Raw genomic sequence first — 12,339 nt, 5'->3', positions numbered from 1 at the left:
TCTGGAGACTATCCCAGAGGCTACAGGCACAATCCAGGATGATGGGGCACCAACCCATCACTGGGCACACCCAAGAAACCATTCACTCACACATATGAGAAATTTGTTAACTCCCATTAACCTCGGATGGTGGGGAAATCAGGAGAACCTGGAGGAAACACTAACGACAACAGGGGGAAACATGCAAACTCCACACACAGAGCCACGGCCGAAACCCTGGTCCCAGAGGTGCGAGGCAACAGTACTAACCGCTGCACCAATATGCTACCCTGGTGTTGAAAATATATAGTCTATTTTTGGAAATTAAGCAACCCCTCCCCCAAACCCCCAGGCCATTTCCATGGCCCAGTGAAATACTGGTTGTGGACTGGCAGCTTGGAACCCCTGGTGTAGGACATTTAAACCGCTTAAAATTCCTTTAAAACCCCAAGGCCACATTTGTGCCCCGAGGTCACATGACGCCTCACAGGACCGCGGTGTTCTGGGGATGAGAGCACAGCCTCCGGAAAAAGTAACAACTGACCTGCAGCGGAGCTCCGACCGGTCCCAGCGAGAGGCCGGAATCAGGATAATGAATCACTTCCGCCGGAGGGAATAGTGGTTTAAAGGTCGGAGAGGGAGGATGTGCAGTCGGGAAGGACCCAGGAGGGAGACTGATTCTGAATTCATTTGGGTCCGCTGGTCAGGGGAATTCCGGGTCTTCTTGCACACCTGTGTTTGAGGCTAGTCATCATTTTCACATGTGCTTAGCAGATGTGGGGAAATGTAGTGGTTATAGCATAGGGTCCCGAAAAAATGCATTTCTGATGCATTCCAGTAGAGGGAGGCTTTTGGGCTGGATACTCTGTGTCACCCACAGTCTTCTGCTGGTTCTCCCTCAGCAGCTGACTGTCCTGGGTGGTGGGGGTGGGGTGATTGATTACCAGGCAGGCAGCTATGGCTCAGATCACAAGAGCAAACCAATCATCCCCGTCATCATTCTTTGCAGTGAGGTAATCAGATAATTACCCCATGCTGCCCCCGGTGGGGCCAAGGTGAGTCGCGGACCAATAAACCCATCGACCCCTTTGTGTTGGCAGGTCACCTAACTCAGGCATTTCGGTGTTAAACTGCGCCCTGAGTGGAGGAGCTTCCTGGCTCCCATAATGCAAAGCAACGAAGGTGGAGTGTAATAAGGTTGGCTGCTTTGCAGGAATTATGGCCCCCCTTATAGCCCCCACCTTCAAAAATCCTAGAATTGCCACTGGAGTCCCTGCTATTTTCAGACCTAAAAAGCATTCTTTCTATTTGGATAAGGCAAATACCACAACTCAGAGAGTAACAGTATTGGCTCGATTCCTGGGAGATAAGAAAATGAAAGCATTGCATGAATCAGATTCTGAATAGACACTCCAAAATGAGAGCAACGTCTTTATTTTCTGTGGCCTCAAATCGCAGCTTCAACACACTGCTCTAGTTCTGCACAAAACCGCTGCTTAAAGTCACAGTCGCATTACCATTAATGAAAAACGGCGATGTGTTGGATCAGTGTGACAAGTCCAGTCCGCTTCTTATTAGCTACTTTATTGATTACTTTCGGGTCTAACCGAGCCAGTTTCAAAGCGCACTTTCGACTTTTTTTTTTTATCTTTGTTTAAGCATTGCAGTTTTAGCACAAACAGTTCTGTTTAGCTGTGCTTCATTTTCCTCAAGGTGAGAAGGATCCAGCTTAAGGGATCTGGAGAGGAATCCATTTATACATCCCCCTAATCTGACAGCTGTGAAGGCAATTAGCTCTCATGCTAACACAGACATTTTTTAAGCGTCACTCGTCTTCTCGATAGTATGCTGGTCACTTAAACAAATTGCCTTCTATCTTTAGCCGTTAGTAATCATGGCCATTTAAAAAGCGAATTACTTCCCGTGTATTTCATGGCCTGCTGTCACTTTCTGATTAGCAGATTCCCTTATTAGCGATGACATTTTATACTCACTAAATTTCGCCTCTCTTTAAAACTAAATATGAGCGGCATGAAAATAATAATAATAAAAGTTGTATTGTTTCTTGTTTTGAGATTGCAATCCATGTTTCAAAGTTGAAGTCAGGCTGCCGAATGTGGATCCTTATTTCCGAACTATAAACATCGTCTCCAGAATAATAAGATGCCAAAATAGAAGAAAGGTAATGAGGAAACATCGCAAGCAGGATGACAGGTAGACAGATATGCATTTAATGTGTATCATCTCAAACACTGTAGACAGCCTGATCATCTTCGCGTTTCAGCTGAACGCTCATTAATCCAGACAGAAAAATCGGGTGTATTGTCCTAACAGTGATTTAACCCCCATTTTGATTGCAAATCAGTCCATTGCATAAATACTAAAAATATTCAGAAGCGTTCGAAAAAAAATCATCATTTATATATTACTCGGAATACATGTATACTTTGCATTCTTATTTGAATTTTAGTATTTATTAAGGGTCAGTTGATGCAGTGTTTTCTAAGGCTGCACGTAAGATTGATTATTTCTTTCACCTTTAACTTCCTCTGATTAAACTCCTTTCACCTGGATTAGATGCGGATCATCTGTCGGACAGCAGAAGGAAATGCAGCATCCATCACTATCTGTGTTTCTGCCATCCGATATTTCACCTGCACCATAGGAAGACCTAAGGAAAAATACTTAAAAGACTTAGAGTTCATTTTAGTGAGCGCTTTACATTTTTATTAAATTACATTTCAAAAGTTGAAACAAGGACACAGTAGCTGAATAGATAGAGGATTTCTAGACTTGACTGTTTCAGCCAACATGATTTTGCAGAATTTACATAAATCGTATGGAAACCTGTGCCAGGAAGGAAATGCATTAGACAGTCTGTGCCAGGAAGGAAATGCATTAGACATAGTCTATGTCAGGAAGGAAGTGCATTAGACATAGTCTATGTCAGGAAGGAAGTGCATTAGACAGTCTATGCCAGGAAGGAAATGCATTAGACATAGTCTATGTCAGGAAGGAAGTGCATTAGACAGTCTGTGCCAGGAAGGAAGTGCATTAGGCATAGTCTGTCAGGAAGGAAGTTCATTAGGCATAGTCTGTGTCAGGAAGGAAGTTCATTAGGCATAGTCTGTCAGGAAGGAAGTTCATTAGGCATAGTCTGTGTCAGGAAGGAAGTTCATTAGGCATAGTCTGTGTCAGGAAGGAAGTGCATTAGACAGTCTGTGTCAGGAAGGAAGTGCATTAGGCATAGTCTGTCAGGAAGGAAGTTCATTAGGCATAGTCTGTGTCAGGAAGGAAGTGCATTAGACATAGTCTGTGCCAGGAGGGAAGTGCATTAGACAGTCTGTGCCAGGAAGGAAGTTCATTAGACATAGTCTGTGTCAGGAAGGAAGTGCATTAGACATAGTCTGTGTCAGGAAGGAAGTTCATTAGACATAGTCTGTGTCAGGAAGGAAGTTCATTAGACATAGTCTGTGTCAGGAAGGAAGTTCATTAGGCATAGTCTGTGTCAGGAAGGAAGTGCATTAGACAGTCTGTGCCAGGAAGTAAGTGCATTAGACATAGTCTGAGTCAGGAAGGAAGTGCATTAGACATAGTCTGTGTCAGGAAGGAAGTGCATTAGACATAGTCTGTGTCAGGAAGGAAGTGCATTAGACAGTCTGTGTCAGGAAGGAAGTTCATTAGGCATAGTCTATGTCAGAAAGGATATTTGGTTGAACTTTTGATTTAATTGACTGCGTGAGTAAAGCATTCCTACCATGTGGAAAAGAGACCTGAAATATCTCACTCTACATGCTTTGGGAGAATGCCTCACACTCATACATAAGGTTATGTCCTCTAGGTTATGGCCAGAGGTGGAGATTTCAGGTCCAGGGAGTACAAATCCAGACCAAGATTTTGTTTCTACCAACCAGTTCAATATAAGGAGTCACAGTCACAGAGTACTCAACTGACTGGTTGAAACAAAATCTTGGTCTGGATTTGTACTTCCTGGACCTGAAATCTTCACCCCTGGTTACGGCTGATGACAGACTGAGGAGGCCGAGGTGTCCAGCTCCTGCACTGTTGGGGCGCTGCTTCTTACATCATCTCATTTGATCTCTCACCATTATCTTACTTTGATGGGGCTGTAAGGGCGTTCATCTGCTTTGTCATATCCTTGTATCTAAGAGATCATTGCATCAGACTTCTGATGCCTAATAAAAGCCATATTCACACATGAGAAATCCTAGAGTATCCTTCTCAGTTTTATCTGTGGAAAACCCCTAAATTATATACTTTTGAAACTGAGTAAATCATAGAATTCTAATCATGGGTTGGATCTAAGTTCTCCTGCTATCTAATGATAACTATCTCTACTTCCCATGTAAAGTGAACTTCAAGAATATACTTGGGCATTAAAAGGTCTAATTCCTTCATTATAGGTCATTCAGCCTTCTGGGTAATTTTTATGGGTTCAGATTTATCAGGTAGTGTGCATTTTCTATAGCAATTTATTTATTCTGAGGTACGTCTGAGTCCATCCAAGGATGTCTGGGGTGTGCAGCCGGGTGTATGTGGCTTGTTGGGTTAGGCCTGCGATTGGAAGGTTGCCAGTTTGAGTCCCAGGACCAGCAGACCGATGTTGCAATTAGACTTAACCCCTCAGTTGGCCAAATGGGGTAGGAGAAAAGGCATTTCTCCATGGGGATGACTAAATTCTGAGTATTCACGAATTATCCAAGTATTGCGACTGATCTGTCACAGGTCACATGGACAAGGATGGTCGGGACCCAAGCATAATGACAATGTTTGCTTTATTTAGTTAAAAAATCACCCCAAATTCCAAACTGGTACGTCCCCCCAGGTACCAAATACAGCCTTGTAAATGCTCTTTATCTTGAAGCTGCAGTCCAGACTGTCAATACTGAAGAGTCCTTCCTTATCAGTCCCGTCCGTCATCAGCCGTTAGCGGGCGCTAATGTCTCTCTGTGGCCTAATTCTCGCGGCACCCCAATCGGAACCCCCCTCTGGGCCCAGCGACAGCGAGTATCGGCGTCAGGTCCCCCGAGAAGAAAAACTAGATGATAACCCCCTTTCAATTACACCCCCGCCCCCCCCCACCAGCACTGATTGGTTTCGAGGAGTCAACCTAGTTTCCTTAAGAAATGCCAAGGCCCAATACGCTTGGAGCGAGGACAGCTGAGAAAGAGCGACGCAACGTAGCTAAAACGCTCGAATCGCATCAAAGGACGAATCAGCCTTGCCTGCGGTTTAATTCGCCCCTCTGTGGCACCCCCCTTCGCAGCCAGGCCATTACGATAGTTTCCCGAGGATTTCAATCTGCTCTCTACCATTTTCTGCACAGCGAGTGGAAGAGACGGCAACGCGCACGGTGATTTGGGCGTCTTTGTGTCTCGAAAAGCGCCGCATAAATCTAATATGTTATTTTCCTTCTTTCTACACTCATCTCTTCATCCTGCGGCACTCGCCCCAAACTCGCAGTGGAGAATCTCTTGCCCCTGGTGCAGTATCCAGGCCTCCTGGTACATTAAGGCTGCTATTTTTTACTCTCGTCTCTGTGCAGATGACACGGTGTTTCCCAAGTCAGTAGTTCAGGTAATTACCCTCTCTAGCGTGATATTTACTAACGCAGTGTAGCTTAGGTGAGAGGCACACTGACTCCGCGGGCAGTGCTTTTAGCCCCACACCTACAGGGTTTTGGGGGCAGGCCTCCTGTCTGGGTGTGGAATTTGCATGCTCTCTCCCTGTGATGTTGATCAGTACTTTATGGCTTCTGAGGTTATTTGCACATCCTTTTTCCCAATGCATCACTCATTAATTGCTCATTTTTGTCTTTTGTTTTGTCTATTGTTGTGCTGCTGTCTGTCCTGTACTGCGCTGCTGTCTGTCCTGTACTGCGCTGCTGTCTGTCCTGCACTGCGCTGCTGTCTGTCCTGTACTGCGCTGCTGTCTGTCCTGTACTGCACTGCTCTATGCCCTGTACTACACTGCTGTCTGTCCTGTACTGCACTGCTCTATGCCCTGTACTACACTGCTGTCTGTCCTGTACTGCACTGCTCTATGCCCTGTACTACACTGCTGTCTGTCCTGTACTGCACTGCTGTCTGTCCTGTACTGCGCTGCTGTCTGTCCTGCACTGCGCTGCTGTCTGTCCTGCACTGCGCTGCTGTCTGTCCTGTACTGCACTGCTCTATGCCCCGTACTTGCTCTCTTGCCTGTCCTGAAACCTAAAATGTGAAACCTGTCACGTAGGCTTCTTCCTGTGGTTCACGTAGGCTTCTTCTCATCTCTAATTGCTCATAGTGTGTGTTTGTGTGTATGTGTGTGTGTATGTATGGATTAGTTTTATATTACATTGTGGGAACCTAATGTCCCCCACAATGTGATAAAAACCTGTTATTTTGATGTGGTGGGGACCATTTTTAGGTCCCCAAAAAGATCTGTTAAAAATGTCAAAGGTCTCTAGTCAAAAGTATTTAATTTGGTTACTTATGGTTAGGGTTAGGGCTGGGTAGAGGGTAAGGTCATCATGTTGGGATTGGAGTTTGCCTCATAGAAATGAATGAAGAGTCCCCACAAAGATATAATGACAAACCTGTGTGTTTGTGTGTGTGCTCCTTAGAGTGCCCCCTGCCTTGTTCTCTATGCCCCCTGGGAAAAGGCTCCATTCTTACCTTGTAAGCAGTTATGAAAAATGGATGCATGAATTTAGGTCCCAAGTTTAAATGCCTTGTTCTGCTCAGAGATCCCACTGCATGCTCACCTGTCAGCATCTCGTCAGAGGAACCCAGTCGGCTGGGGGTGTTGGGGGTCCGAAGGCAGTGACTGCCAGGGTACTGGGAGCGTGTCGACCCAGGGCTGTTCAGAGCTGCTGATAAATATCCATGGTGGCTCCACAGGTCCTGGTGTCACTTCAGGAGCAGGTCGGTGGGCTATGAGAGGTGGGGGAGGGAGGAGAGGCTGGTGCTCAGTGAAAGGTTTCCCTCTGACTGAATGGCCGTGGTTAGGAATAGAGACCCGTTGGAATTTCTTCAGCTTGTAAAGGACCTTTGGGAAGAACCTACTGAATCAGGCAGCATCTAGAACTGGGGTCTCCTCTTTCAGACCTTGGCCAGACTCTGCGGCACCACAGGGTGATTCAGGAAAGGATGTGCTTCTGGTGAAAATAACAGCATTGTCTCGGGATAATACGTATCATTATACTGTACTCCGAAGGAAATGAGAACGGAATTTCAGTTCCCCCCCGGGGATGAGTTCTATACAGCCGGGAGAGTTTAACATTGCCGTGAGGATGTCGCTGCGGTGATGGATGGACAAGTAAAATGACGTGGCTGTCAGGCAGTGATGGGCCAATTTTTTGATGGGTTAACCTTTCCAGATTTGGTCAGGGGGAGTTGGTCTAAGCGAGAACCAGGGGTCACCACAAACAAGAGAACATAACAAATGTGTGGCTGAAGTCATAGGGGAACAGCTCAGATCGTGGGACCTGGTGTCAGCACTTTCCGGGTTATTCCTTACAATGAGAAACCCAGCAATTTATACATCTTAGGGGAATGGAGCAGGACTAATGAACAGCCAAAGCCCCAGTTACCTTTGTCCCCCTTGAGATACGGGGTCACATGACTGAGGTCACATGACTGAGAATGGGTCATAAGAACTGCAAGTATGATTAACAATGACGAAACATTCTGCCATGCACTCCCTATTCAGTGGAAAGCATTGTTATTAATAGATGAATACTCTTTCCTTTAACTTCCTAAATCTCTTTACACTGTTCGCCCCAAGGAAATATGGGATTTTGTTCAGTCTGTTGGGTCTTAAAAAATTACCACGCGAAAACCCCAAACATCATCTTTCCTCTTCTGCCACATTTGAAAGTGTGCTTGAATTTGTCAAAAAGTGCTTTAGATGTGAAGTAAATGGCCAAAACTGACTTTTTTTTTTTGACTTGCTCTGAGCTGGGGAAGAAAGAAAAAACAGCTTCTGCTCACATTACTGACACACCGTAATTAATATTTAGTCCAAGGGACGGCACAGGGAGGATGTAGGACAGCCAAAGCAGTGAGCTGTCGTGCCAGTTATCTGTGCTGCCAGTCGCTTGACAATAATCCTTCGCTCTCTCTGGTAACACGTGGTTAATCTTACCGATATCAGCACACAGTGCACTTGGGATTTGTGTAATGCAGGGCTGGACTCTGTGGAGCATAAGTTTCATCACGTTACCAGATTACCGAGGTGCTTGGAAGTTGTATCTTCTGACCCCAGGACATCTGCTGACTGCAGTATCGCACTAAGCTTGCCAAACATGTTTGTGAGCGTTGGCAGCGAGGCCGCCAAGGAAGGGAGACTTCAAATTACGAAAACAAAATATCGGCCGTCTGGGCAAGGCGATGTTCTGTGGGTGTTCCGGCATCATTTTGACATTGTACGTTACATACAAGTATGAATTCAGCAAAAAACGCTAATCCTTTATCTGTAGCTAATCCGTCTGCAACACTAAACGTGCGGTAAACAGGCATTTAAACAGGCAGAAAATATATTGCTATTTTCCTGCATCTTTTTGCAGCTTAGTTTAATGATAAATTAGAAAAAATCAAAGAAAAATCGTTCTGTCATCCACGACCCTCAGCTAGCTATTAACGCGTATTTGCTAAAAGGAGAGTGTGGAAAACGAGTGTCAGTCTAACCCAGAGAGACAGATGCAGGTTTCGGCTAATATAGCGGCTGACTAAATATCTCATTCCCTGTAAGTCGCTATGTTCTGTTCAAGATAGCTGATGGAAGTGATGTCTGGGTCTGTCTGGGAATCTCCACACACTCCTGTCCCTTACAAATTGACTTATAAAAATTCAGAATCAGAATCATCCCTTATAGAATGAGAACTAGAATCCTCATTATTGGTCAGGCTCCCCTACATGTACTAGGAATTTTGTCTTGACAGTATTGGCGCAAACTTTCAGAGACAACACACAAAATGGAGACTAAAAAGAGGATTAACCAGATTAAAAATGTATATAATAATGCAAATCAGTACAGATAACAGGTATATACAAAAAAGTGTTGAAGTGGATGTAGACGTTTAAATATCGCTTAGATCCAAATTCCCCAATAATGACACATTATACATTAAGTACAGATGTGATGTTTATCCGCAAAAGGACAGTAGGAGCCAAGGAGTCCAAAAGTGCGCAAAGAGTTTGTGAGCAGAAGTGCAGAGATGTGAGCAGAAGTGCAGAGATGTGAGAAGAAGCGTAGAGATGTGTAAAAGCATGTTGACGACCACCGCTGTCTCTCTCCGTTCAAGTGCTTTGGGATTTCAGGCGCCCTGTTACTTGAAGGAAAATATCAAATCTGTGTTGTGCCAATGTCAGGGGTTAGGGGTAATGTTGTGCAGTTACACGTTTTTCCACAAGTCGACTCTATGAATGAACCCTCCCCCAGTGCATTATGGGTGATGTCTTATTTAGACCCATAGCAGATCTGAGACACCAATTAGGACAAATATGTAAACTGTCCCCTCCCAGCCTTTCCTCAGGGTTTCCGATAGACGTCCCAAGTCTGAAAACAGGAATACACAGTGGGTTTTAATTTTGATTAAGATTGCAGGGTCCCTATAATGATTTGTGCTGATGAGTACAATTAGCCTGAAAAGTGCTGACGGCTTCGCCGTAATTGAAACATAGAGAGTCAGCCCAAGCCGACCAATTAAAGCCCGTCCTAAGTTAGTTATGCATATCTGGTTAATGGAGCATCCTTCAGTTTGCCGGGATCCAGATTGGCTAACCCTCATCTCCAGTCTCGACTGGGATTTATACACACGTCCCTGTTTGTTTCCCTGTGAATCTGGGATGTCGTTCCCTTGGTGGTCTTGGCCCTGAGGTTTCCACTGAGCTTGGCTGGTCTTTCTCTTTATCTTGCCCCCCCCCCTATTTATTCCATACTCATGCCCCCCCCCCCCCCCTGCTGTGGCGTGACATTTTCACCGCAGGCTCCTGCTGTCTCGGGTGACAGGCTTTCACTTCCACTGGCACTGGGGCGTATAAAAGAAGGAGGCTTTTCCGAGTATCATATTGAAACAACAGCTGCGGCAAATTCACATCTCAGAATCATCCTGTGTTTGGTGACAAAAGGCACTTGGGTGAATTCAGGTAACGTGAGAGACTGAGTAATATGGGCCGATTTTGGGAGCGCGGTGGGGGGGGGGGGGGCGCTGTTGCCTCACCCCTCCAGGGTTGGGGGTTTGAATTGTATAATATTCTGGCTCCGGGTTCCTTGTGCAGTGCAAAGACATGCATTTAGGGTAATTGGCGTTTCTAAATTGCCCATAGTGGGTGAATGGCTGCTGGAAAGTATGTGTATATGTGTCCTTGTGATGGACTGGCCCATCATGCAATCAAGATAAGAGGTTGCAAGATAGATCGATGGATGCTTGGGACAATTTTGGCATGCTGGAAAGGTTTCCTGTAATGGTAAAAGCCAATCAGAATAATGATTACTGAAAAATGGATTTCATTGGTGTGATGTCACAATGGAGAACATTGCACATTATTATAATTTACCTCGGTGCTAAAGACACTGTTTCCTAATGGTGAAGACATTAGTTCACAAAAGAAGAACCTATTATTAATTAACTTTTGTTAATTACTCCAATAGCTGACAGAACTTTTAGTTTTGGACGTTGAAACAGGAAATTCATGTTCAGTGGCTTCACAAAGGGTCAAAATCACCCCTTCTGGGATTTGACTGAGTTTCTAAGCGAGCAGATTATCGGCTGGACTTGATCCACACGGCGATTTTAATTTAAGCTGATAGCCAAGATAATTCATCAGGACACCACTATGTTTCTAAGGTTAAGCTGCTTGCTTTCCAAGCAGTGGATCTACAACTGATAAAATCCCCGAAAGCCTTAAACCTCTTTCCTGTCAATCCCCACCGTTCCGGGATTACAGGGACGTCTCAGAGTCTGTCATTCCCGATGCGATCGGGAGGCACAGAGACATCGGCAAGAGGCAGTCGTTTTAATAACCATGCGGCGAATCCACTTCTGTGCAAAGCTGCAGTTTAACCGGCGCAAATCCAATCGGGGCGGCATTCTGATGCTGCTGACAGGGAAGAATTTAAATGCGACACGGATCATGTCACTGGACCGGCCGGTCGTAACTCTTCCATCACTCACATGGCACCTGGCAGTGGGCTCTGCGCTCTGGCCGCTACAGCCAACGTGCTGGCCAACCAAAATAAAACACGAGGTTTAAAGACGCGGTCAATCAATTGTCATTTCATTCCACACACAGTCCTGTGACCCTGAGCTCCCTGGCACATATTGCAGGGGAGAGAGGAAAGACAGGACAGGCCAATAAAATCATTAGAAAAGAATGAAGGTAGATAGACCTTGTAAACAGCATTTGGTGGTTATACACTCCTAGGGCAGTTCGAGAACTTTATAGGAACGGTACAGGAACCCATGGGGGACAAAAACCTTTCAGCCACAGAGACGAACTCTCCCTCAAAGTCACCCCAAAGCAGGACCAGCAAACAGACAAGTGCTCTGTACTGAGTCAGGAACTTAAGCGTTTATATACGACACCCATATTATGCGACGCAGATCATGCGATCAATCACACGCAGAGGTCAATCCCAAGCATGTTAATGGCTTCCCGGTAATGGTCTGTTAATATAGCTCAGGTTATTAAGAATTTATAACCGTAATTTTCCCCCCCGTAATATAAAGTAGCTTGCAGAGCCTACATCTGTGGTTGGCTCGAGTGAGGAATGTGTCATTACTGTCGGCTCTGTGAAACCGAGTAATTTCTTTCCGGATTAATCTGGGACAAGATAATACACCATTTTAGACGCATTAAAACTTTATGGCAGCACCTCCAGTCAAGACAAATTGCACGGAGACTCCCGTTGTGTGGGGCTCTCTGTGGGGTGGGGGGGGGGCGTTATTTCTCTTAGCGACCACAGTCGTTAGTGTTCCTCCTCTTCGGGCCGTGAGGAGTGCGGCTTTAAGCATCGTTTGGGCGGAAAATATTGCGGTGCTATTGTTTGGTTGCTGGGGAGGTGAAATGAGAGTCATGTGACTGAGCTGGAGGAGAGTCACATGACTGCGAGGTGATGGAGTGGGATGTCCAGCGGTTGCTCCCTCCACGTTGTGGTGTGTTTCTCTTCCGTCTGATCGACGCCCCCTAGAGCATCGCGGCGAATTTGCATCCTGGCCCCGAGGGAAGCCGCCCGTTGGGATTCCGAACCCCGCTTGGCGTTCGTGCTCCTGGAGCGTCGATAACGGGAATAAAATCACCCGGCTCTGCCGCGTTGGCCTGTGACGGCGTGCCTCTTTTCCCAGCGCGGATGCAG

The 12,339-nt window shown here is 45.8% G+C and overlaps 1 protein-coding gene across 1 annotated transcript in view; it reads left to right on the top strand.

Moving 5' to 3' along the window:
• Positions 1 to 12,339, top strand: part of LOC111855220 (chemokine-like protein TAFA-2) — an 80,785-nt gene that overhangs the window by 45,968 nt on the left and 22,478 nt on the right. The window lies entirely within an intron of this gene.

This window comes from Paramormyrops kingsleyae, chromosome 18, assembly GCF_048594095.1.
Source record: "Paramormyrops kingsleyae isolate MSU_618 chromosome 18, PKINGS_0.4, whole genome shotgun sequence".
NCBI lineage: Eukaryota > Metazoa > Chordata > Actinopteri > Osteoglossiformes > Mormyridae > Paramormyrops > Paramormyrops kingsleyae.
The sequence above is the reverse complement of the archived record's forward strand: the minus strand, read 5'-3'. Positions and strand labels throughout refer to the sequence as shown.